Here is a 27,588-nt window from a genome sequence, read left to right as displayed (position 1 = left end):
AGCAGATCTTTCAAAATCACCCAAGCGCCAACCCAAGCACTAGATCAAAATATAAATAAATATTCGATCTGGTCACCCATTAAAACAGAGGTTGTTTATGCTGAAATCAGAACACAATGCAGAGGATATACATATAATAGTGTACTCAGAGGCTAGACACAAGACGAACCCAATATGCGCACCCAGAACCCTTTAGCGAACAACAGAGGAGGCTATATCAGAGTTAAAGAGTGACTTCTTCTTAAAAGAAACCCTGCGGTTGGCTGCTCTTATGCTACTTACTGAACTGCAATACACCTGAAGCAATGCGATTTCTCTCGAAGAAATGTCTGAACTTCAAGCCTACAATCCTTTGCTCTATTCTGCGCGCATTCTCCTTGATTTAGGTTCAGTAATTGCTCCTTAACTGATCACAAGAATGCCAATCAATTCTCCCTTAATATCTTCAATTCATAATCGATGCCTTTCCAAAGGATCTCTTTTCTTCTTATATAGTCATGCTTTTGATAAAACCATGAGTCGAAACCAGAGGATCCGAAATCCTGAGGCTCGCTTGCTTTGACCGATGATAGCGGGAAAACGAAAAACAAGTCCAAACAACAAAAGGCGGACTTTAAACTTAATGCACCCATAACAATAATATATCGGGTCCGCTCCTTATCGCTGTATAACATCATCTATTGCTGATGGCCGATCCGATGGGTCGGATGCGACATGCCCCATTAACCAGCCTATATCTATATATATATATATATATATATATATATATATATATATATTGGGTCCACTCCTCATCGCTAACAACGCATGCCCATATCATGGCTTATTCCCGACTTCTGATCCGATGGATCGGATGCGACATGCCCATTAACCATGTTTTATATATATATATATCGGGTCCGCTCCTTTTATCACTATCGGCAATTAGATGTGGGAAGCCTTTATAAAATGGGCGATTATCGCGGATGCAATGTTAATATATGTTGCCTTTAATGCTTCCATCGGGTCCGCCACCTCTTATCGCAATCGGAGGATTGGGGTGGACGACCCTATATACATTGCGACATACTGCGGATGCGATATTATTATAAACCACATTTGAAATGCCATCGGGTCCATATGTTATCGCAATCGATTACCGCGGATGCGATGTTAATATATGCTGCCTTTAATGCTTCCATCGGGTCCGCCACCTCTTATCGCAATCGGAGGATTGGGGTGGGCAACCCTTTATGCATTGCGATATACTGCGGATGCAATATTATTATAAACCAAAAGCGATATGCCGTCGGGTCCAATGCAATCGGAGGTTTCAACGGTGTTACATACCCGAACCACCGATGCGCATATATGCCGAAATACATGTATTAACACATATAACTGTGTTTATCCGCCGAAAGGGGGAAATGCATACATGCTATTGTTTATTATGTAATACATATATATATGGGTTTTAAGCGCCCAAACACCTCCCGATAGTATTAATGAATGCATATATGGGATTTGATCACCCGAACAACTCCCGATAGAGTTAAAGCATGCATATATGTCCTGATGACTCCCGATAATGATTAAGCATGCATCCAAGGGTTATATAGGCCCGATTCCTCCTGATAAGCTCTTTATATATGAGAATGTGCCTCTATTGCTCCGATAAGCTCCCAATGGCTCAATGGCTCCCGATAACTGCTTCTTTGGCATATATAAGTGAGATGTTCGTCTATGAGAGGGTTGCCATCAAGTACAACACATGCATCACAATGCCAACAATCTCCCCCTTTGGACTTGATGGCAACAACACCAAAATCACTCTCCCCCTTTGACATCAAGGGCAAAGGGCGGATCAAGACATACTCTGTCCTTGATATATATATTTGGCTGCCCAGACCTGCTCCTCCTGACTATATCTCCCCCTGAGAATCTGCTCCTCCTGATTATGAACCGGATCATAAAAGCGATATCAACTTCAGATTTTTCAGGTAACCATTCCACTCCACAGCTATTCTGGCTACTGGCTTCTTATAATACAGAGACCGCCCTGTTTTCCCTTCTGCTCGTGCCGCTAATCGAACTCGACACCTTTAAAGCCATGGATATTTTGACAACCAAGAACTTACCGAGGACCGCCATCCGCTATGGTGCAATACTATAATGTAAACAATGGATTAGATATGCTCCCCCTGTGCCTTGTACGCGTATACCCCATACGAACCTCGCGTACAAGCACCAATCTGAGAATTAACAACAAGATGATGCATCAACAACTCCCAGTTTTTGCTTGAGATATTCAAAGGTTTCCCTAGGCAATGATTTGGTAAATATATCAGCCACTTGTTCCTTAGAAGAAACATATTCCAACTTGACCTTTTGTTCAAGCACTTGTTCCTTGAGAAAATGATACTTGATCGGTATGTGCTTGGTTTTTGAATGCATGACTGGGTTCTTTGAAATGCTGATTGCACTTGTATTATCACATAAGATGGAGATAGGTGGAGTACAAGTGATTTGAAAATCCTGCAAGGTCTGCGTCATCCAAAGAAGTTGAGTGCAACAAGATGCAGTAGCCACATATTCTGCTTCAACTGTCGATAAGGAAATTGAACTCTGTTTCTTGCTAAACCATGATACTAGTCTGGAACCCATAAAGAAAGCACCACCACTTGTGCTTTTCCTATCATCCACACTTCCGGCCCAATCTGCATCTGTGTAAGCATGAAGTGTGAGATCTGTGTTTCTAGGATACCATAAGCCATAGTTTTGAGTACCTTGAAGATATTTGAAGATTCTCTTAATTGCCTGAAGATGAGTTTCCTTAGGATTGGCCTGAAATCTTCCAACTATTCCCACTGCATGCATGATGTCTGGTCGGGTACCTGTCAAATAAAGTAGACTTCCAATCATAGATCTGTAGGTTGGTTGATGAACTGTTGCTGATTCATCATTCGCAGTAAGACTGCATCCTGTAACCATGGGGGTACATACTGGCTTTGAATCTTCCATGCCATACTTCTTCAAAATCTGCTTGAGGTACTTTGTTTGAGACAAGAAGATATCGTCTTCATTTTGTTGGATTTGCAATCCAAGAAAGTATGTCAGTTCTCCTAGCAGGGACATTTCGAATTCTTTTTGCATTACCAAGGCAAAGCTTTGACTCATAGCTTCTTCATTGCTGCCAAAGATAATATCATCTACATACACAACAAGTATTAGCAGCTTGTCATTTTCAATTTTTATATAAAGATTGGTATCTGTTGATCCTTTTGAAAAACCTTGTTGATGAAGATATTTGTCCAAACGGTAGTACCAAGCCCTTGGAGCCTGTTTAAGACCATAGAGAACCTTTTTCAATATGCATACAAGATTTGGATCATTCCTAAGAATGAAACCATCTAGCTGCTCAATGTATACTTCTTCTTCTAAGTCTCCATTCAGAAAAGTTGATTTCACATCCATTTGAAATACTTTGAACTTTTGAAAGCTTGAGAGAGCAAGGAACATTCATATGGCCTCAAGTCTTGCAACAAGAGAAAAAGTTTCTTCAAAATCTATTCCTTCTTGTTGGGCATACCCATTACACACCAGTCTTGCCTTGTTTCTAATTACCTTCCCATTTTCATTCAACTTATTTTTGAAAATCCATTTTGTTCCTATGACATTCTTATCCTTTGGTCTAGGAACCAGCTCCCAAGTGTTGTTATTTTCGATCTGTTCAAGTTCTTAATCCATTGCCTTGACCCAACATTCATCCTTGCATGCCTCTCTTGCATTTTGTGTTTCAGTGGAGGAGAGTAATGCCAAATAGCTTGAAGCTTCTGCAATTGATCTTCTTGTTTGTACGCCTACCTCTTTTTGTCCCAAAATTTGAGATTATGGATGATTCTTCTGTACATACCTGGATGGAGTCTCCTATTCTATCATTGTTTGTTCTTCGGGTGCCTCTTGATGTTCTTTTTCTTCATCATTGGTCTGATTTGGATGGTAGTCTTCATCTTCTTTGATATTTTCATACCTTACTTGCCTAGGAATGTATCCCTTTTCATCAACCACTACATCAATGTTGTCAACAATTCTTCCAAGTCTTTTATTGTAACACTTATATGCTTTGCTGTGAGGAGAATAACCAAGGAGAATGCCTTCGTCTGCTCTAGGCTCAAGTTTTCCAAGCTTTTCATCAGTATTCTTAATATAGCATTTTCTCCCAAAACTTTTGAAGTGCTTTACCGAAGGAGTCTCACCATACCAGAGCTCATGCGGAGTTTGAGTGCTATTAACTCAGACATTTGTTTTGTTGAGAATAACAACCACAGCAAATGCAGCTTCACCCCAGAAGGTTGCGAGAGTTCCAGAGTCATCAAGCATAGCACGAGCCATTTGTTGGATTGTTCTGTTCATCCTTTCCACAAATCCATTCTGCTAAGGAGTCCTCGCTGTAGAGAATTCCCTTCTTATTCCATATTCTTCACAGAAATCGAAAAATTCATTTTAGGTAAATTCCCCACCTCTGTCAAACCTGAGGCACTTAATTTTGTAATCTGATTCATTTTCAACCAAGGCTTTGAAAGACTTGAACTTTTCGAATGCTTCGTCTTTGTGCTTCATAAGTCCTAACCAAACCATCCTAGAGAAGTCATCAATGAATAATATAAAATATTCTTCTCCTCGAGGTGACCTTGTCCTAAATGGACCACATACATCTGTATGTACCAGCTCAAGAGGCCTGCTAGCTGATCCTTCCTTTTCAGGAAAGTTAGTTCTGGTTTGCTTACCAAACTGACATGATTTTCATATTGTGTTGTCTGGAATTTTGATGTCTGGAAGACCACGGACTGCCTGGTATTTGCATGCTTTCCTTATTTGTGAAAAGCTTAGGTGCCCCAACCTCCGGTGCCATAACCAATGTTCATCGTCCTTGCTCAAATAGCATTGTTGTTGTCCTTCTTCAAATATGTATAAATTATTTGGAGTTCTTCTGCGTTTGATCACTGTTTTTCCTATATCGAGATCACGAACACTACATCCATTTGATCGAAATATTACCTTTGTTCCTTGACCGCACATCTGACTGACACTTAGTAGATTATGCTTCAAGCCATCAACATACAAAACATTTCCAGCCTTGACCTTTTCTTTCAACTGAGCAGTGCCTTTTCCTTTTATGGCCGCAGGAGTATCATTTCCAAAAGAAACCTTCTTTCCCTTTTCTAGAGTAGTATATGATTCAAGTTTTTCTTTATCACCTGTCATATGCTTCGAACATCCGTTGTCAATAAACCATAAATTTTCCTGTCCTTCTGCATAAAAATCTATTCCACATCTTTCTGGTTGTGGTTCCTTCATTCTCCATGTTCTGGCATTCGGCCTTTTTTCCTTCTGAGTTGTCTTCCGAAACCTACTCCTGCATTCAGATTCTTCATGACCGAAGTTATTACAAATAGAACATTCAATTTCACTTTCAAGGGCGGAAAAATTGTTATAGGTCCTTTTCTTGATTCCAGACATACTTCTTTGTTTTTGAGCTTCTATAGTCATGATTGTCTTATAGGCAACACATTGAGCTGCTTTGTGACCAAAGTTATGGCAAGGGAAACATTGCCCATTGAAGAAACTTCTGTGATTATCAAATCTGTCATCCAACCAATTGTAGTTTCTACCAACATCCATTCTTGAGGCAAATTGGGAAGATTTTACCTGTGGATGGTTGCAGCTTCTGTTTGTAGCTTGCCTCCGATTTTCTTGAGAGTTTTTGTTCGTTCTTGAGATAAATTGTCCCTGATTTACTTGATGATCTCTATTAGGCCTTTGCTCGCTCCTTCTTGCTGCATCAAGATAACTTTTGGAGGTGGATTCTTGAGATGCTTCTCCATTATATCCCAGACCTGTCTTGATTAATGGAGAACACTGCACATTGATAATCTCATCCAGAGTTTCAGATCCTTTAACAAATTTAAGATTAAGAGCTTTTGTCTTCTCAATCTCTTTTCTAAGACCAAAAATTTCACATTCCAATTTTTCAAGATGTTTTTCTCTTTCAGCTAGTTGACATTGCAGAGATTCAATAATCACATTTTTCTCTTCTAAGCAAATTTTGAGATTAGACATTTCTTCATAAAAACCTTCTTCATCTATAGCATCCATGTAGTCATCATCCTCAAAAGCCATTAAGATTTTATAGTCATTACCTCATTCATCTTCGTCACTATTTGAGAGTCCATCACTATCTTCATGAGTGTAATAGCTTTTCCTGTTAGCATTCTGTTTCTTGTTCCATCTAACAGGTTCCTTTCCCTTGTCATTCTTTTCTTTATGAGGAAATTTGGCAGAATAGTGACCCACTCTTCCACATGCAAAGCATTTGAAAGGTAACTTACCTCGGAATCGTCCAGCACCCCGTTGGAGATTTTTGACAAAATTTGATTCTTCTTCTTCTTCTGACATGTGTCCTGATTCATAGTATTCTCCTTTGCCTGAAGCCTTGAAGGCAGCTTCTCTCCTATCTGATGGACCTCCTTTCCTCATTTCATAAGCAGTAAGAATTTCGTGCAGCTGTGACATTTTAAGACTTTGTAGATTCTCCTTTCTTCTATTACAGAAACTTTAGATTCAAAACTAGGTGACAAAGATCTTAGAACTTTCTCAACCACAACAGCCTCTTTTATTTCTTCACCCAAGTTTTTCATACAATTAACAATCTCATCTACACGAAGAAAATAGTTAGCCACACTTTCATCATTATACATCTTGAGATTTTCATACTGAATCCTGAGGGTTTGAAGTTTTGCTCGTTTTACCTGATCATCTCCTTCATAGCTTAGGACAATCTTGTCCCATATTTCTTTTGCTGATTTATACTACATAACTTTCACGAATTCTGATTGAGATAGACATCCTAGAAGAGTATTGACTGCCTTTGCATTTGTTTCATATTTCTTCTTCTCAGTTGGATCTGTAGGAGTAGCTGATGGAAAAGTATACCCTGTTTCTATGATGTCCCAGACTTCTGTACCCAGAGATTGAAGATAGGCAGTAACTCTTACCTTCCAATATATGAAATTTGTCCCATAAAAAATTGGTGGCCTGATTGATGCTTCCCTCTCGTAGTTGCTCATGATGAACGATCTCCTTCAAGCGATCAAGATTCTTCAGAAGGACCTGCTCTAATACCAATTGTTGGAAATAATACTGAGAGGGGGGGTGAATCAGTATTATTTATTTCTTTTCAATAAATCATCCAAATTTATTCTTTAAATTATTCTTCCGAAATTGATAATTAACTTGTTTGTCAGTACCATATAATGATGAACAAGAATAGTTAAAAACAGATTGTCACACAACGGAACACCAGATATAAGGTGGAAACCCAATGTGGGTGAAAACCACCTGCTGCAATATGTCTCTATCTTCTTTCAAATAGAACTTCTTTTACAATGAATTTGTACTGGTGCAATCCTTTACCAGTACGCAGGCTGCAACCTGCAGAGAGCTACAACCCTCTCTCATTTTCCAGTCTCTCCTGGAAGGGAGCTACAACCCCCTACTTCGTTCAAGGACCATGTTTCATTAATTTTCAGACTGGATCCAAGAAGATCAAATGGTCATCAAGTATAAACAAATCTTCAGAATTACCCAAGCATCAGATCAATATATATTTTCTTTATACAACAAATCTTTCAAAATCACCCAAGCACCAACCCAAGCACTAGATCAAAATATAAATAAATATTCGATCTGGTCACCCATTAAAATAGAGTTTGTTTATGCCGAAACCAGAACACAATGTAGAGGATATACATATAACAGTGTACCCGGAGGCTAGACACAAGACAAACCCAATATGCGCACCCAGAACCCTTTAGCGAACAGCAGAGGAGGCTATATCAGAGTTAAAGAGTAACTGTTGCTTAAAAGAAACCCTATGGTTAGCTGCTCTTATGCTACTTATTGAACTGCAATACACCCGAAGCAATGCAATTTCTCTCGAATAAATGTCTGAACTTCAAGCCTGCGATCCTTTGCTCTGTTCTGCGCGCATTCTCCTTGATTTAGGTTCAGTGATTGCTCCTTAACCGATCACAAGAATGCCAATAAATTATCCCTTAAGATCTTCAATTCATAATCGATTCCTTGCCAAAGGATCTCTTTTCTTCTTATGTAGTCATGCTTTTGATAAAACCATGAGTCAAAACCAGAGGATCTGAAATCTTGAGGCTCGTTTGCTCTGACCGTTGATAGCGGGAAAACGAAAAGCAAGTCCAAACAACAAAAGGCGGACTTTAAACTTAATGCACCCATAACAATAATATATCGAGTCCGCTCCTTATCGCTGTATAACATCGTCTATTACCGATGGCCGATCCGATGGATCGAATGCGACATGCCCCATTAACCAGCCTATACATATATAGATATATATATATATATATATATATATATATATATATATATATATATATATATATATATATATCGGGTCCGCTCCTCATCGCTAACAACACATGCCCGTATCATGGCTTATTCCCGACTTCTGATTCGATGGATCGGATGCGACATGCCCATTAACCATGTTTTATATATATCGGGTCCGCTCCTTTTATTGCTATCGGCGATTAGATGTGGGAAGCCTTTATAAAATGGGTGATTACCGTGGATGCGATGTTAATATATGCTACCTTTAATGCTTCCAACGGGTCCGCCACCTCTTATCGCAATCGGAGGATTGGGGTGGATGACCCTATATACATTGCGACATACTGCAGATGCGATATTATTATAAACCACATTTGAAATGCCATCGGGTCCATATGTTATAGCAATCGATTACTGCAGTTGCGATGTTAATATATGCTGCCTTTAATGTTTCCATCGGGTCCGCCACCTCTTATCGCAATCGGAGGATTGGGGTGGGAAACCCTTTATGCATTGTGATATACTGCAGATGCGATATTATTATAAACCAAAAGTGATATGTCGTCGGGTCCAATGCAATCAGAGGTTTCAATGGGTGTTACACACCCGAACCACTGATGTGCATATATGCCGAAATACATGTATTAACACATATAACTGTGTTTATCCGCCGAAAGGGGGAAATGCATACATGCTATTTTTTATTATGTAATACATATATATGGGTTTTAAGCGCCCAAACACCTCCTGATAGTATTAATGAATGCATATATGGGATTTGATTGCCCGAACAACTCCCAATAGAGTTAAAGCATGCATATATGGCCTGATGACTCCCGATAATGATTAAGCATGCATCCAAGGGTTATATAGGCCTGATTCCTCCCGATAAGATCTTTATATATGAGAATGCGCCTCTATTGCTCCGATAAGCTCCCAATGGCTCCCGATAACTGCTTCTTTGGCATATATAAGTGAGATGTTCGTCTATGAGAGGGTTGCCATCAAGTACAACACATGCATCACAATGCCAACAAAAACGTTCACCATAAGGTTTTCAACGAGTGTCTCGGCCTCACCTCCTCCCTCTGGGACCATGACTTGAGGAAGAGACTCTTCAGCAACCCCAAAAACACAGATTTCTAGTTCTTGCATGAGCTTTGGAGTTTATCATCTTGATTCAGTATTTGGTTCATTTCATCATCATCTTTTCCCATCACTCTATTTTTGTAATAATATCTCACTCATATTCTCATTTCTTTTAGCACTTGCTTCATGCATAATATATGCGAAAGCTAATAAATCACATCTTAATTAGATTATACCCGTAGATTTCTTTACTGTCTGATCCGCAACAAACCTAACCAATTGTCGTCGACCGCATGCCACATATTCATTTCAACGTTTGACTTTAGGTGCTTGGCCGATCTCCACCGTCGATTTGTCCCACTTGATCCAACGGCTATCACGTCACCCACTCGCCAACTAGCTTGGCCAATCTCCACTGTTGATCAATCCCGCATGATCCAATGGCTGTCGCACAATCTCACATGGATTCTTTCACGACCGATATCAGATTGAGAGCGCGTGAGAAAAGTGGTTTTCCTGTGCTACGTGTCACCCACTTAGGCTAATCGCATAAAATTTAGGAATTCCACTTACAGCTTTGAGGGCACGCGAGAAACTGCTTATCACCTACGAAGACTGCTCCATCATTCCACACATTTTCCACCCTTCTTCTGACACGTGACTTGATGTGATCCATCCATCTATTCACTTAATCTCCACGATAAGATCTTCACCGCTCATCTTTCGTTAATCCTGTTCGTTGATCGATCCATCCATCTATTCACTTAATCTCTGCGATAAGATCTCCGCCACTCATCTTCCGTTAATCTTTTTTGTTGATCGATCCATCCATCTATTCACTTAATCTCCGCGATAAGATCTCCATTGCTCATCTTCCATTAATCCTGTTCGTTGATCAATCCATCCATCTATCCACTTAATCTCCTGCGATAAGATCTTCACCGCTCATCTTCCGTTAGTCCTGTCCGTTGATTCGCCCAATCCAATGGTTCCTATGCATCGCTGATTCATTACGTCTCCCTTTCACTGATTTCAATTTTCGATTGCTCTTTCGCTTGACTCCTTCCTGAAATTTGTTTTTCGTATTATTTAAACATTACCACTCCTAAGCTTTGATTTGGTTATTCAATCAGACTCCAACAATCTCTCATCATCGCAAACACCAAAAAAAGTGAAAACAAATTTAGTTTAGTTTCATTGCTTACAAATTAGTATGGTTTGATGCTCTTTACTTTTGTAACTTATATAACAACATTAGGTTAGCGTTGATTTATCAAATTTGCTTAGCATAGCTGTTAAAATGGTTAATTAGGATATGGGGTGATTTAGCATTACATGTTGTTTTTAATATTACTGCAGTAGAGTAGCTCTCTTAGAATAGATTTTCTCTTCTTCCATCAAAGAATTAAGCTTCTTCTGACTCTATAGAAGTCTAGCTTGGAACCCCTAAGGTCTCTTTCCAGATGAACAGTGACAACAGGCAAGACCTTCACTTTTACTTGTGCATATAGTACTGTCACCTCGAATTTGTACGAACCCTGGGTTGATAAGTAAAGCTGGTAGCCCAGGAGTTGCAACATCCTTGCTGCAATACTGGCGCTCATCAAAAGGCATGCCCACTTTGAATTCAAACCCTCACTATCCCCTGGCTCAAATCCAGATCATCATGTCCTGAAAAATTATGATGATATCTAATCATCGTTTGTTGTCTTTTAATTTTACGAGTGTTTTGACACTTTTTTCCTGTTAGTTTATGTAAATCGTTGTCATTTTGGAAGTTTACTATATATCTATTTATGAACCTATTGGCTAACAAATCTAGGAAGAGTGAGGCCAACAAGTTTTTGAGATATGTTATGAAAATATGTAATATTTGGAATTAATGGAAACATTTGGATTCACAAAAAAGAAATTGGCCCAAAATTAACTCCACCCAACTTAAAAAACAAAGAAGAAAAAAAAAACAAAACTTATTTTAATTATTAAATTGTTTAACATATATAAAATATATATAATATATAATATTCATTAAATTTCAATGAACTATTAAAACATAAGCCAACAAGATTAATAGTTGCGATGCAACATTGTCCTTGTCTCTACAACTAGTTAATTGATTAAGATTTTCACATCGTGTAAGCTCTTCACACAAGCATTTTTTCTCTCCACAGGCTTCCTCCACACAACCACCTTCGCATAGCTTCCTATGCACTACATTGAGTTGTACATGACGTGCATGCAAAAACTATAATGTCTCTTTAGAAATGTTTTTAATATTGAAACAATGCAAGCTTACATTATTTGATTAACTTTAGTATATTAATCACAATCTCAATCATTCGTACACAAGAGGTCAATTTATTCATATCATTTAAAATAAAGAGTCTTTATTTTTTTTTTAAACTGCAACACATCATTGAAAATATAAAACAATTCCATGACACTAGGGTGCTCTTGTAATTGACATATAATTAAGATCATGTGCATATCGTCAATAGTAACCAATACTTATCACTTATGTTGGACTATAAATTGATTTTGTTTTTGTGTTCCACTAATTAAAGGGTTTTTTGTAAGGTTTGTTTACATAAATTAATAAATAATGTAAAGAAGAGTTATATGTTTTAATTAATATTCAATTTTTTAAGAGACTGTTTAATTATTATCAAAGTGGCATTATGCTCCCATAAGTAAAGTGTGGTAAAGCATGTTATTGGTTTTCTCGATGTCAATAACTTTATTAACATATCCATCATCTAGTAATAGATGCAAATAAATACCAAAAAAGACTCCAATTCACGATTTGTTGCACAATGATAATAAAATATATGTGCACAATGAGTTAACGATATGTGTTGTGTGGAGGCTTTCATTATGCAAAGGTGTGGAGTAACTCCACACAATGAAAGTTTCCACACAATGGATCTCTTTGTACAATAGGCCCCACATAATCGAAACTAGGATCACATCAAGTCTATGGGGCCTCGAACAAGTTTCCAGGAATTTGTAGAAAATCTGAGATAAGTTAACTCGATAATGCAATATAAATCAAAGAAGAATACTATAACCTACTTCTACTATCAATTTATGGAAGTTTAAATATCGAGCTGAATAATATAACCAGAAGAAGAAGAATCAATGGCACAATACACATGAAAATACTTTGGGGAAAGCCTTAGATAAAAACCCCACACTATTGTATTATCATACATGGTGGAAATACATAGGAAATATACAAAGCCTTAACTCTCACAGCTAGCCAGCTCTCAGGACAATCCTCATAGATGCTCATAAGCAATCTTGACTTCTCTCTAGCCTTCCTCTCTGCCCTCCATGCTCCTATTTCCTTGCGCCATTCCTTGTGGATGATTATCCTATTACCAAGTCGAAAATCAAGCCTTCAAAACTGCGCAATCCTCAAGGATGAATCCTTGACTGCGTGCATGAGTTTTCTCCATGAGAAAACACATGCAACTGATAGTACACTATCATTGAACATTAATCTCAACTGGGTCTTTCTCAGAATAGAAATGCATGAGTTTCTGATGAGGGAATTTTCAGTTAACTAGAGTAGCAATAGCTAAGTGCATTAATACATCCACTGACTATTAACTCACTATTAGTTCCTCAAACAATTTGGAACTAATTTAACTGAACTTAACTCAGTAAACTCAGTTAATTAATTACAACTCAAATATAACTCAATCTTATCTCCTTAATTTAAGGGATAACTCTTGCATGACTTCAAAAAGACTTCTAACTTGAAGTTTCCAACTAATTAATTTAAAATAAATTAATTAATTATTTCCAAGTAGTTGTTAAGACTAAATTCGATTTTAATTTACAATTTAATTTAAGGACAAATTAAATTGGAATACTCTTGTTTCCATGTTTCAATAAAATTAATACAAAAAGTGCTTTAGTTAATGAAATTCACCTCTAACATCCAACTTCATGAAAAACGATTAACCCACCATTAAAACTTATCTTGAATATAAAATAGTAATATAGTGTTAAAGCTAAGCTATTAAAATTTATAAGATTTTAATTATTATGATTTTCAAAATAAACACGAAGAAAAATAGTTTTGAGTTATTATATATATATATAGAAAAGTAGGTTTCAGTGGTTATTAAATTGTAAAACCAAACATATTCAACCTCCCTAAAAAAAATTAATAGCATCCAAAAATAGAAAATTAAAATATAAAGTAAATAATCATATCTTATAAAGAAAAAGCATGAACTAAAGAAAAAGTGGTCGTAGGATATTTTAATTACAATGATTTGTGTGGCTGGAGTATTATTATAAGGAGATGTCACAAAGACTTTCATTATGTGGAGGTGAAGAGTAATTCCACACAAGTTTTCACACAAGGGGCCCACACAATTGAAACTAAGATCAAATCAAGCCTGCAAAGAGCACACATAAACATTGTAATAGTGATAATCGCTGCAAACTAAAAGAGTAGTTCAGGGAGGTAAAGGAATTGCCTGGATCACCAGAAGTTGCTGGAATCTGGGTAAAAAAATTGTAGATGCAGTGTTTGAATCATGTTTTTGATGCTGGAAACAGATTCAACACCCTCAAAGACGTCCAAGGCACCTAAAATTATGAATTTTGACAGCTTTTACTTTGATTTACAAAAATCCCTATAAATTTTTTTCAAAATATAATTAGAATTTCCATAATTTTCATGACAAAAAAACATAATTTTTAGACTACCCAACTAAATACCACTAATTAATACAAAATGAACCAGTAATAGTTGATACCGAAAACAACTCACAACATGGAACAATAAATACCGCATAATGCCCTAATCACTATGAAATAACGGTCGAGGCTTCAGTGAGATTGTCATTATATGCGTGATGCCAATGTAAACAACTCACAACATGGAACAATAGATACCGCATAATGCCCTAATCACTATGAAATAACGGTCGAGGCTTCACTGACATTGTCATTATATGCGTGACGCCAATGTAAATTATAGAGGGACAAAAGATGAGGATCTGCGAGAGTGGAAGATCATTGTCCAAAGTCACGCTGGTTGTTGAAATAATCCAGCTTCTAAAGTAAAAGTAGTAGGGAATAACCTTTATTTCACTTTTAGAACACTCCACTGATGCATTTTATGCATTTGTTCAGTAAGCTTAGCATAGTACAATAAAATATTAAGTTTAAACTCACATCTCATAGTTTTCAGGCATGTTTTGCAAGTCAAATATAATCACGATAAAATGACAATAGGGGTAAACCTTTGTGCTTAAATAACGTAGTTCCAGGACTATAATGGTTTCATGTATCTGCTATAGAAATGGCAACAAATTTAAACTGATAGTGTGAACCCTGAATAGTTGTTAAGTTTAAAGATGTTAAATATACAGTCCAAACGATTCCTCCCCTAATAATTTGAGAAGCTGAACTCCAACAGAATCATCGACACGTTTGTTATTGTTATTTTTATTGGGATCTTCTTATACCAAAAAGAAAAGAGAGCGATAAGGATAAGCGCAAGAAGCAAAGGGAGCAAAAAGGATCGGAGCCATAAGCATTCATAATTTAAAAGTTGGTGAGATATGTCATCATATGTTTCAACGTAAAGGATGAGTTATGATACATTAATTTTATTAGGTATATAGTAATTTAATATATAGAACAATCTAATTTTCATAGCTAGTCGAAGTGCAATTATATGAATAGTAGGAAAGTGATGTTGTAGAGAAAGATAAATTTGGAAACTGTCCTGCGCCAATTGAAAAAGAACTTGGAGGAAAGGGATTTTCAACTTTAAACTTTGGCTTCAGTTGGTAAGCACGTGAAAAGGTCAAACAAACCCAGAAGAACTCGGTGAATGGTTTTTTGGCACGCCTTATAACTTGTCATAACAAGTCGATGAGGCAAATACGATATCATTCCAAATTAGAAAATCATGTGGAATGAGCAAAATGAAACGGAAAACAAGAATCCAAGAGGTCAAGTTTAAACACACCGATCAACCAGTAAAAGAATCCTCTCAACCATCTTTGACAAAAACAACTATGTTTCTAACATCAACTAAACAAATGGTCCCAGTCACTCGATAGAATATGAACATCAACTAAACAAATGGTCTCAGTCACTCGATAGAATATGAATATGGCCAGAGCAAAAAACGGTGACTCATCTTTTCTTAGTGAATTGGCTTTGGCCTCCCATCATGTGAAAACTGTAGCTGCGTAAGAGCCTACTTGTGCGACAATGATAAAGACATCGATGAACCAATAAAGAAAGTATTCGACATTTTAAAAATCGCAATTCCTTTAAAACAGTGTAGCGCAATTTCAGTGAGTTTTTTTTGTTTTTTTGAACGGGTTATAGTAAAATTAAATGGACATGGGCAAAAGAGATAGCCACGCTGCACAAAAATAGCTATTAATACCCCCATTAATGAAGTGCGGAATTTAACTTGGCTCGAGTGCGGAAATGTTGATTGTGCAAGAGTGAGGAAAAATTAATTGTGCAAGAATACAGAGAAATTGATGGGTAAGTAAAGAGTGGGAAATTTCTTACCAAATTATTGAAACGTTTTCGAAAAATACTACTCATATTTCAAAGGGCATGCCAAAGACATCTGTAATATTTCCGAAATGGTGTACTCTATTATTTGCGATGAATAGGGAGTGTTAAGATAGGAGGATTTCGAGTGTGGGCCAAGGGAGAGGAACGCTTAGACTTAAGTTGTCAAATCATAGGAATTCAAGTTCAATTAGGGGAGAAAATTGAATGACAGGGAGTTGTTTTTAGTGAGATTTTTTGGATTTTCCGTCTTTGAATTGATGGAAAAATTTTAGGTGAAATTTTGATTTGTGTTATTTAAACTAGTTTTTTTTACTGTATACAGATTTAACAGTTGAAAAACCCCTAGGGCACTTTGATTGTGAAGGGGTTACCCATCAAACTTGTGATTTCAATACTTTTAAATTTTAGAGAAATTAAACCAGAAAAACTCACAAAAAAAGCTTCAAAAAAATCACACTAAAAACATTTTTGGATAAAAATAAAAAAGAATTTGCTACTCTGTCCCTATAGTTCATTAATACAAGTAGTAAGGCTGAAACAATTCTACCTAAGAAATAAAGACGTGGGCCAATGGTCCGACCAATGAATGCATAAACTTAGTTCTGTGCATCTAACCAATTTATGTCATGAGTTACCACATATTTGTTTATTGTAGTCAAGAGTGTCCACGTTAGCCACAACAGCGAATAGTTTACGGTATTGGTTGAACCAAAAAAGCTAATTTATGCACAGATTTGTTGTAGCGGCTACAACCAACCTTCAAAATTTTGCCTTAGCCTGTTTTGGAGCCTCCCTACCAAGCCCTCAAGCTTCAGTGTCTTTCTTGCTCAAAGGCAACCTATCGATCACAATTTGATTTTTTCCATTCACAGGCTGCTCACCCGGACTCTGTCCAGCTGCAGGCTGAGCAGCGTCCCCTTGAAAATTACGCATTTGAAGGGAAACCAGCCTTCCCTCCAGAAATTGCGCAATCCCCTCTGACAGCCTGCTGGGCTCCAGCATTGCACAATCCTGCAAGCCAAACCTCCCAGTAGGATTTGCGCAAATTTTCCCAGTAGTAGGCTGTTCAGCCTAGGATTTGTGCAAATCTGAGTAGCAATTAGTTGCTCTACCAAAAAATTGTGCAAATCTCCTAGGCAACCAACCCAGCTCCCATCTAGAAATGCGCGTTTTTCTCTAGCAGTCGAGCAGTCTCTTGAATGTGTAGCTGAGTTGACCGGTTCCCTCTAGGATCGAGCAAAACTAACTTGCATGCATCAGCTGCTTCTCCGAAGGCAACATGCAAAGGCATCCCTTGTTTCAGGGATCTATGTTTAGTAATTGGAGGTTACAAGCAAAGAAAATTTCAGAAACCTCCCACCAAGTGTCACTTCCCCTAGATTTGGGCCATGTGCGTCCCAACCTCGATGTTATCAAAAATCATCAACCGGACACTGCAGAGCTCATTCCTCACATCAACCTTGTAGCTCTGACATCCCACATCACATCTACGAGCAGTCGACACATTTAACCCAGTTGTTTTGGATAAGCTTGCTTCCCATGCCTTGTGCTGCATTTCTGTCACTTTTTGTGTTTTCTCTTGTGGGAGTACTGTTTGCTTGATTTCTTTGAGTGCTTGTTGCCATTTACATGTATTCCAGCTTCTCCTAGCTTTGTTTCAATTTTCGTTGCTATCTCACTATTGTCGCATGCATGAAACTATTTCGCACGGACGTTCGCCCAACCAGCGAACAAACTCACCCACATGAATTTTGATCTGTTTTCTCTATCATCCATTCATGTTTTGCATGCACTACTTATCACTTAGTGTCGCCATGCATTTCATCGACTTACTTGCTTTCAGTTTCCCGTCGGCAAGTCGGGCCAACCTTGGCCCAGTCTCTGCCTTCACCAAGGTTGCTTTGTGCAATCTGGAGAAGGAAGTCTCACCTTCCTCTCTAGATTTGCGCATTCTGGCCCAACACTAGCCTCCTAGACTGAATTATGCATTTTTGGAGGTCAGTGGTTGCTTGGCCCAAAAATTTGCACAAAACTGTCCCTGGGCCAACAATCTTTTCCAACTAGAATCATGCATTGTACAATCCCAACAACCAACTACCCAACTCGATTTCGCATTTTACAGATACAACAGCCATTCCAACCTCCCTGTTAGTCTAGATTACCTTTAGCACAGTTCTAACAGCGAGTCACTCAGCCTCCCAGTGTAATTTGCACAATCTTGCTCATCATTTCCCCAGGTATGTGCTGTGACCTTCCCCAAATTTGCTTTGTTTTCACTAACATATTTCTTTCCATGCATGTTGCTTGTTTCCATATCTTTCAAGTGTTCATCTGTCTCAATGGCTTCGAAGAGAATAGGATCCAAGACACTGATGGTGTTGCAGTTGGAACAACAGTTAAACAAATGTCCTCTAGCATGCCGATCTATGAAGATATGAAGTTGTATCTAGACAAGGACATCAAAATGAAGTGTAAAGAGGTGAATGGAACATTTGCAGGTAATTTTGGGGAATACCTTGAAGACTGTTAGGGGTACGTAAACATTCATAAGTCTGGCCTGTACTAGATTTCATGCAGATACCCCGTGTTCCCATGTGCAGATATGATTCACTGGATCGTCTCTCACACTGACCTTGAGACGATGACCTTGAGTAGTGTCAGTGGGACGAAGCTTGCAACCTTTTGGGCACGAGACTATGATGAGATGTATCAAATGGACAATCCCATGACTATCATGACCCCTCTATTCAACTTGCCCAATAGCAGAGGCCACTCCAGAGATATTCTGAAGGATTGGGTAAAGGAGCCAGCGCATTTCAAGATGACCCCGAATCGGATCTATAAGACGAATATATTGAGGAAGGCATACCAATACTAGGTCATATTCACATGTCGATTGAGTGGCCAAGCAAGCACTGAGACCTTCGCTCAGAGTTGGGTGGTCGTGCTAGACCAACTGGCTAGAGAAGGAAGACCATGCAACTAGTCTGGCGTACTGGCTCATTAGCTGAAGGAGAAAGTCACGAAGACTCGACAGTCACCTGAAGGCATGCATGCAAAGATTTATATGTCTGCCTATTCTAGATGTAGTATGTGCCTGACATGAGTTCCCAGGCTTATAGGGGGCATGGTCACCGACGGACACTGTTGTGAGCACATATTTCAAGCTATTCCCCAAGTGCAGCTTCAAGGGAGTGATCAAACGATTGTCCAACCATCTTGTTGCCCCAGTGTACAGGTTGATATTTGAACAAGATCCACCCTGCATGTCAGAAGAAGCGATGAAGGCATTGTTAGGCATTGCAGATTGGTATGCCTCACTGGACGACACGTTCATTCGAGTGTTCAGTGTGGAGAAGCCTCCACATGTTCTGCCAAAGTTTGCTTTGGACGTGCTTGTCATGCAGGAAGTAGCGTATCATATCTTAGCAGGATTAACAACTAGGCTGCAGCGGAAGAAGAAGGCACCTTGGCCCACTCTTCCATTGCAGATTGGGTTGTACGAGATCCAGAGTGTCAAGCAAGCGGATGTCGAAGTTGAACAAATGAGGAAGTACTCGTTTGACCTCCGAAGCTTCAACCCGTATGACCCATATTGCATTGTGAAGGATCATTGCATGAGATTCAGTTCAATTAAATCCATGGTGTATTTCATTGGGCTGAGGAAGAATCATGGAGGTATTGTTACCATCATTCCAGATCCAATGAATAGGATGGTTTCACCATAGAATGGTTAGCACGGAAGCATGAAGCAGCACTACGGAGAACATCAGCAGTAGCAGCAACAGCAGAGGCCGCAGAGCCAAGCATACATGCATGTGACAAAGGGAAGAGAAAGATTTTTGACTACATGGAGGAGGAACAAAGTTGCAAGTTTTGAGCAAATACACTTATAGAGCACGCAACTATGGCTATTCAATAGAAGAGGCAGCAGCGCGACAAGTGATCCACGTGAAGGAAGAGGGATCAGAAGATGATGGAAGAAGAAGAGAAGGAGTTGCATGAGCTGAGGGAGAAACTCTGGAAAGAAAAAGAGCTGTGCCAACATCAGAAGGAAGCGTAGTAGTAGCAGATTCAGCAGGGGACACATCATGTGTAGACAGACGAAGCAACGCTCGTACAAGTAGTTGATTCTTCTAAACAGCTGGCATCAAGCGAACAGGGTGAACCCTCGTAGGGGCAAGACTTTTCTCATGAGATAGAACAGGATTTTGAACATTTTGATGCAGACATGGAGCAACAGGAGTTGGAACAAGATACCGACCTCATGCCTCACCACAGAGAGGTCGACTTGCCCGCTTCCATGCATCCAGATGATGAGCAAGTCTCGAATGACCAAGGATCCACTGAGATCCTGGGTGGTCAGCCGGAAGAAGAGATGCATGAAAACTCCTTTGATGAATGTCAACATAGAGTCATGCACCTTGACAGAGTAACAACTTCGGAGGACTGAATATCCCCTGCACAAGTTGAAGAACAAGTGATCGTGACCAATGTGCACAAGGACCCAGCAGATTTGTCCGATGCAACTAGAGTGTATGTCGAGGCCACTAGCTCCAGTGTTCACTTCCTCATAGTTGAGAATGAGCGAATGGCAAAGGAACTAGATGTGGCCACGCAGGGAGGAGACTTGGTGACAATGTTTGTCTGAGCTTAACTGAAGAAAGCAATACTGGAGGAAGTATTGTTCTTGGACACGGTTATGTGAGCATTGTACTCCAAGTTCAGTACCGTGCATCAAGCAGTCTTTCATCTTCATGGATGGCAACATCCATATGTGAGAAGAGCTCGCATCTTGAAGAACATACATGCTGCCATTGATGGCATGCGAGCATGGAGGATGAAGTATAAAGGAGCCCCACTTCATTTTCCAAAGATGATGAAGGCTAATGCGGTCGAGCTGCGAGCATGTATCCCGAGTCAGATCCGAAAATATGAGGGCCTACTGCAACTCATCACTGGCATATAGGCTTCCCATGCAAGAGTATTCAAGAGCACGAAGGTTGTTGTGCACACATATGTGATTCCATCACTTTGGACTCTCACCCGAGCAAAGACCAAGAAGCAGGTCCAACAGGAGCTTGACTCATACCTCGACGAGTTGATGTGCATTACCACTAGTCCAGACTTGCCTATGAGTGCAGACATCATGCACAAGTACGTTGCTGGTCTGGCCACATTGAGGACAATGATGCACATGCTTTTAGATGAGTTGGACTGCGGAGCCAAAGTAGTGTGCCCAGATGCCATGGAGGCAAGGTTCAGGTTCTAGACAGATGTCACAGCGGAGCACATGGACACTATCAGAGACTACCAATCTTGGCACCAATATGTTACTGTTGATCAGCATGAGGATATTGAGCAGTTGGACTTCTATAGTTGTCTAAGTCAGACTGGTGCCTAGTTTGGCTTGTTCAAGCGATTGTTCACATGGCTACATGTGCATTGTAATGTTGAGTCATATCAAGTGTAAGTCAAGTCTCAAGAGTTAATGTAATAGTCATAAAGTAGGTGAAGAGTCATGAGGGTAGTTGAATGGTCACAAAGGGGAATTTCAAGGGTCACCCCACCCTTTTTTATAAGTAATCCCTCATAACTCATTGTATTCGCTTTTGGTCCAAGCTTCTACTAAGAGTATCTTGAAGAAGGCTTGGACAATATTGTAACACACCTTGGCTTCTCCACTACACGGAGCTAGTACATCTCTTTGGAGGAGCAAGCAGATGTGGCTGTAATGTTCCACTGATGGGGCTGGCAGGTTTAGATGGTGTATTGTATGATTGTGACTTACACTTCTTTATATAATAAAAGTCGGCACATTTTCATGCATATGTTGTTATTGTAGTTGGACTACTCCAGTTTCCTTAATGATATATGTGGTTTAACTTATGTACTTGTATATGAACTGATTTGTATGCAATTATATGAATCTTGTTGTTAATGTGTTGCATATGTTGTTAATGTTGTCACCGTCCATGTCAACTGCTCTATCGGAAATCAGATAGACCTTTCTCTGAACCTTGTTATACCAATCGTCACATTCATCTCGGACTGATGTGCGAGTGTTGTTCATGTTATCTTACCTTGTATGTTGTGACTGTCGCATCCGTGTCGACTGCTCTACCGGAAGTTGTGCATGTCCTTTGTGTTGTTTGTTCCTAACCGAGTTGGGACTGATCCCTTAAAACCTAGAAATCACCTTCACCTTCCTCTCCCTTTGAAGTGTTGGAACCTCTCATACTCATTCCTTGACTCACTGCATTAGTCACACCCTTTCTACTGACAGAGTTATCATACTTTCCTCTATGTGACATCATGGTCAAGGCATTACCTTACGACCCACTGCTGGGACTCCTACACCAAACAGTCTGAGGTCTAATTGGGACTTCTTACCGAGGAGATCCCCTTGACATGTTGGTGGGTCCAGCACCATCAACATTTTTGGTGCTAGAAGGAGGGCCTGATGACAAGCAGTGTCCTCTCATCCAATTTTGAACCTTTTCATATCTTTCATGGAGTCTTGCATTCTTCTTCCCCTGAGGTGATTTTCGAATTGTGAAGATGTCTCCATCTCAAGGAAGCTTTTCAATCTCTTTTCCACTCACACCTATGATGGTGAAGGAGAAGTGGCCTGGCCTAAGCACTTACATAATTTCCTTTCCATGATTTATGAGGAAGATGAGTTTAATGACGAACACGTCGGTCTGCTACTTGCATTCACACTTTGTGAATCCCCATTGCGTTGGGTGCTCACTCTATCGTCTGACATTGTGCACTCATGTGAGAACTTCTGTGATCTTATTGAAGACATGTTCCATCATTTTGATCCAGACCATCTTGACCAGAAACTGTTACAACAACGCAGGGCTCCGCATGAATCCGTTATTGATTTTTGGCAGCGCTTCCGTGACTTACAGTTTCAAGCTTTGAGGAGCTAGATGAATTTCAATTATCTCTAGGACCGGTTTGAGTACTGTCTTAAGAAATTTTCCCGTCCTAAGAGGAAGCTTGATGTCAAGCCTCACTCAACCTTCTTCGTTGATGGAACTACACAATCCCATGTGAGAGCGGGCACTGTCTCAATGGACTGTCCGCCTCCCTTTGTTTCAACAGTTCCACCATCGCCCAGTGATGCAGAGGATCATGTTCACACAACAATTCAACTTTCACACCCTCCCAACATCACTCCAGTTAATTTTCACGCAAAGTTGGTTGTGAGTCCTTCGAGTTCCCATGTGCATTCTTTTCTTTGACCTCCATCTTCACACTCAGGTGTTCCTTCTGATGATGTTGTCTTGTGTTCGTCAATTCTGGACTCTTCACTTGTTGTGAACGAGGAACAACACATTGACGGAGTTGGTGTTGCACAACCAACATGTGTTGTCATTCATGAAGAGTATGAGTGGGAGCTTGAACATTAACACTCGGTGAAGGATGACTCCCTTCTGTCCAAACCCCCTCTGTTCCTTCTTAGCTACTTTGGTGAACTTTCCATCCATGATTTTGCATGTGTGTCTTCATCCACAAATGCACCCATTGTTGATCACTCGCAGGACTCACCAGATGTTAGTCCATCATTCGACAATGGAGAGGATAAGTTATTCATTGAAGATCCACTTGATCCTTCATCTGTATTTTCCGGAAACACAAAGGATGAGTTCGTTCGCTTTTCATCTACCCTTCTGTTTGATTCATCTAATCATGAGGATGCCGAAGAATTCATTGATTTTTCTGATCATGGCAGTCATGATGCATTTGTTTCCAATTTTGATCACGATCACGAATCTATCGCAGTTGATCTTTTGAAACCACCTGTTTATGATGATCGACCTGATGATGAAGTTGAGACACCCAAGACTGTCGAGGCACTTCAACCCAAGCTGATGGTTATGTCAGGCTCTCACTCTCTTGGGGTTAGTCTCACTTCCGATCATGAAATTGTTCAATCACCCAAGGCTCCTCATCACTCGTCTATATGCATTGAAGATCCATCTCACACACAGATCACACTTCCTCCACTCTGACTGAACGATCCCATTTCTCATGCTTTGGAGGAGTCTTACATTGCAAGCACTCATTCATGACGTAAATTATCTTTGTTTCTTTCATTTGCTTGCATGTCTCAATCAAGAGTGTGCTTTTGCTCCAAAGTTGCATGTATTGTCACACAACACCATGATAAGTCCACAGAGTATCCTTCTTGCACATGCACCTACTTATGTCCCATGGGCACTTTGAAACACGAAGTGTGGCTGTCTTCATTGTTATATGTTTCCTGTATGCTGGTCCACACAATTGGGTTACTTGCGGACCAAGCCTTCACCCACATGGGTCTACCAATGCATCAATGGCTGCATTGGAAGTATCACTTCATGTGATCAGGCCCATGCATCATTAGTGTAGGAGTAGGAGTAGCGTTTGCTTTCAGTTGTTTGCTTTCATGCTTGTTTTCTTTCATGATTTGTTTGCTTGTTCCTTTGCTTGCTTTGCTCTCATTTTTGCTTCTACTTTTGCTTGGCTTTGTTTTTAGTTCGTTCACTTCTTTCGTTCATAGGTTAGTTTTGCATGAAACCATGTGTGACTCATGAAACGAGATGGGTAAAGTAAAAGAGGGTTTTTACAGCTATCGCTAGTTGGTTATTTGTCATCTTGCCTCTGTCTGATGAACTTGTTACTCTTACTCCATGATACGTTGAAGGAAAATACATACTCTTCGAAGTGAACCTTGGTGTAAGCACAACGCTTGCATGCTAACTAGTGTCACCTTCTCTGGTCGATTGTTTTTGGGTTAACCCTTGTCACCTTAGTCAAGTAGAGTAAGATGAGGGGGGGAACCTTAACAGGCACATCAGAGATATAATAAACTACTTCTCTACTGGAACAACGTCCTCTGCTCTCAATAAGTCAGGATCCCCCTTCCGCCTCTGAAATGAATAAGTGTTATGCACAGTGAAAATGAAAAATGAAAAAAACGAAAAGTAAAAAATTAAAAATGAAAAACAGATAAGGCGAAAGAAGAGAAAGGCTTCCTACATAGGGAGGCGATGCAGTAACTCTACCGGGGTACTAACCAGGCTCGCTGGCAGCGGAGCCATGCTTTTGTTCCTATGTGACTCCACTGGGTACTGTCTAGGCCTACCGGAAGTGGAGCAACACCAAAGATGAAACTAAGACTCTGACGACTATACTGCTTATGCACCTATATACCCATCAATCCCAATCGAAACAACTGTGTTTCCTTGGCTTGGAATGTGTTTCAATTGACCAAGAGTTTGGCAGATGCTACACGTTACAATCAAGCTAGTGTGAAGCCAATACAAGCTGAGCGCTGGACAATACTTCCGGAGGTGTTAGTCTTTCTTTTTATGAACAAGGTCCATTCAGAGAGCTGGAGTTCTACAATGTGTCGCCAAGTGTTGTAGCGGCTACAAACAACCTCCAAAAATTTTCCTTAGCCTGTTTTGGAGCCTCCCTACCAACCCTCACAACAGCTTGCCTTGCTTCGTCAAGTCCTCAAGCTTCAGTGTCTTTCTTGCTCAAAGGTATCCTGTCGATCACAGTTTTATCTTTTCCCTTCACAGGCTGCTCACCTGGACTTGGTCCAGCTGCAGGGTGAGTAGCTTCCCCTTGAAAATTCTACATTTGTGGAGGGAAACCAGCCTTCCCTCCAGAAATTTTACAATCCCTTCTAAGAGCCTGTTGGGCTCCAGGATTGCGCAATCTTGCCAGCCAACCCTCCCAGTAGGATTTGGGCAAATTTTCCCAGCAGCAAGTTGTTCATCCGAGGATTTTCGAAAATCTGGGTGGCAATCTGCTACTCTACCCTGAAATTGCACAAATCTCCTGGGAAACCAGCCCATCTCCGAGCCAGAAATGTGCATTTTTCTCTAGCAGTTGAGCAGTCTCTTGCATGTGAAACTGAGTTGACTGGTTCCCTCCGGAATCAAGCAAAACTAAATTTCATGCATGGGCTGCTTCTCCCAAGGCAACATGCAAAGGCATCCCTTGTTTCAAAGATCTATGTTTAGCAGTTGGAGGTTACATGCAAAGATCATTTCAGAAACCTCCCACCAAGTGTTTCTTCCCCTAGATTTGGGGCATGCATGTCCCAACCTCGATGTTATCAAAACTCATCAACCAGACATTGCAGAGCTCATTCCTCACATCAACCTTGTAGCTCTGACATCCCACACATTTAGCCCAACTGTTTTGGGCTAAGCTCGCTTCCCATACCTTGTGTTGGAATTATGTCACATTTTGTGTTTTCGCTTGTGGGAGTACTGTTTGCTTGATTTCTTTGAGCGCTTGCTATCATTTACATGTATTCTAGCTTGGCCTAGATCCGTTTCAATTTTCATTGCTATCTCGTTGTTGTCGCATGCATGAAATTGTTTTGCACGGGCGTTTGCCCAACCGGAAAACGACCTCACCCACATGCATGTTAATTTGTTTGCTCAATCTTCCATTCATGTTTTGCATGCATTGTTTATCATTTATATGATCACTTAGTGTTGCCATGCATTTCATCGACTTGCTTTCAGTTTCCCATCGGCGATTCGGGCCAACATTGGCTCGGTCTTTGCCTTCACCAAGGTTGCTTTACACAATCTGGAGAAGGAAGGCTTACCTTCGTCTCGAGATTTGTGCATTATAGCCCAGAACTAGCTTCCTGGACTGAATTACACATTTTTGGAGGTTAGTGGTTGCTTGGCCAAAAAATTTCCACAAAATTGTCCTTGGTTCAATAGTGTTTCCTAGCTGGAATCATTCATTGTGCAATCGCAGCAACTAACTGCCCAACTGGATTGCACATTTTGTAGATATAGCAGCCAGTCCAGCCTCCCAGTCAGTCCATACTGCCTTTTGCGTAGTTTTCATAGCTAGTCACTCGGCCTCCCAGTGTAATTTGCACAATCTTTCTCATCAGTTCCCCAGGTATGTGCTGTGACCTTCCCCGTATTTTCTTTGTTTTCACTGACATATTTCTTGCCATGGATGCTGCTTGTTTCTAGATCTTTCAGGTGTTCATCTATCTCAATGTCTTCCAAGAGAACAGGATCCCAGGACAATGATGGTGTTGCAGTTGGAACAATAGTTGAAAAGGCATCCTCTAGCATGCTGATCTACGAAGATACAAAGTTGTATCTAGACAAGGACATCAAACTTGGCAAGAGGTGAATGGAGCATTCACAGGTAATTTTGGGGAATACCTTGAAGACCGTCAAGTGTACGTAAACATTCATAGTTCTGGCCTGTACCAGATTGCATGCAGATACCACATGTTCCCATGTGTGGATATGATTCACTGGATCATCTCTCACACTGACCCCGAGACAATGAACTTGAGCAGTGTCAGTGGGATGAAGCTTGCAACCTTGTGGTGAAGTAAAATTATAAGTGCGGACACAAACAAATTCCTCTAGCCTGATAATGGGTCTAGCCACAACTGATACATTCTATGGAAGATTTCCTTAGGTTAGAACCAATTAAGAGGGCCTACCTCTTTTTACGCTTATTTCATTTGATGAT

The sequence above is a fragment of the Pinus tabuliformis genome, chromosome 4_2, assembly GCF_031772625.1.
Source record: "Pinus tabuliformis cultivar Carrire ecotype Pingquan chromosome 4_2, CPIR1, whole genome shotgun sequence".
Classification (NCBI taxonomy): domain Eukaryota; kingdom Viridiplantae; phylum Streptophyta; class Pinopsida; order Pinales; family Pinaceae; genus Pinus; species Pinus tabuliformis.
The sequence above is the reverse complement of the archived record's forward strand: the minus strand, read 5'-3'. Positions refer to the sequence as shown.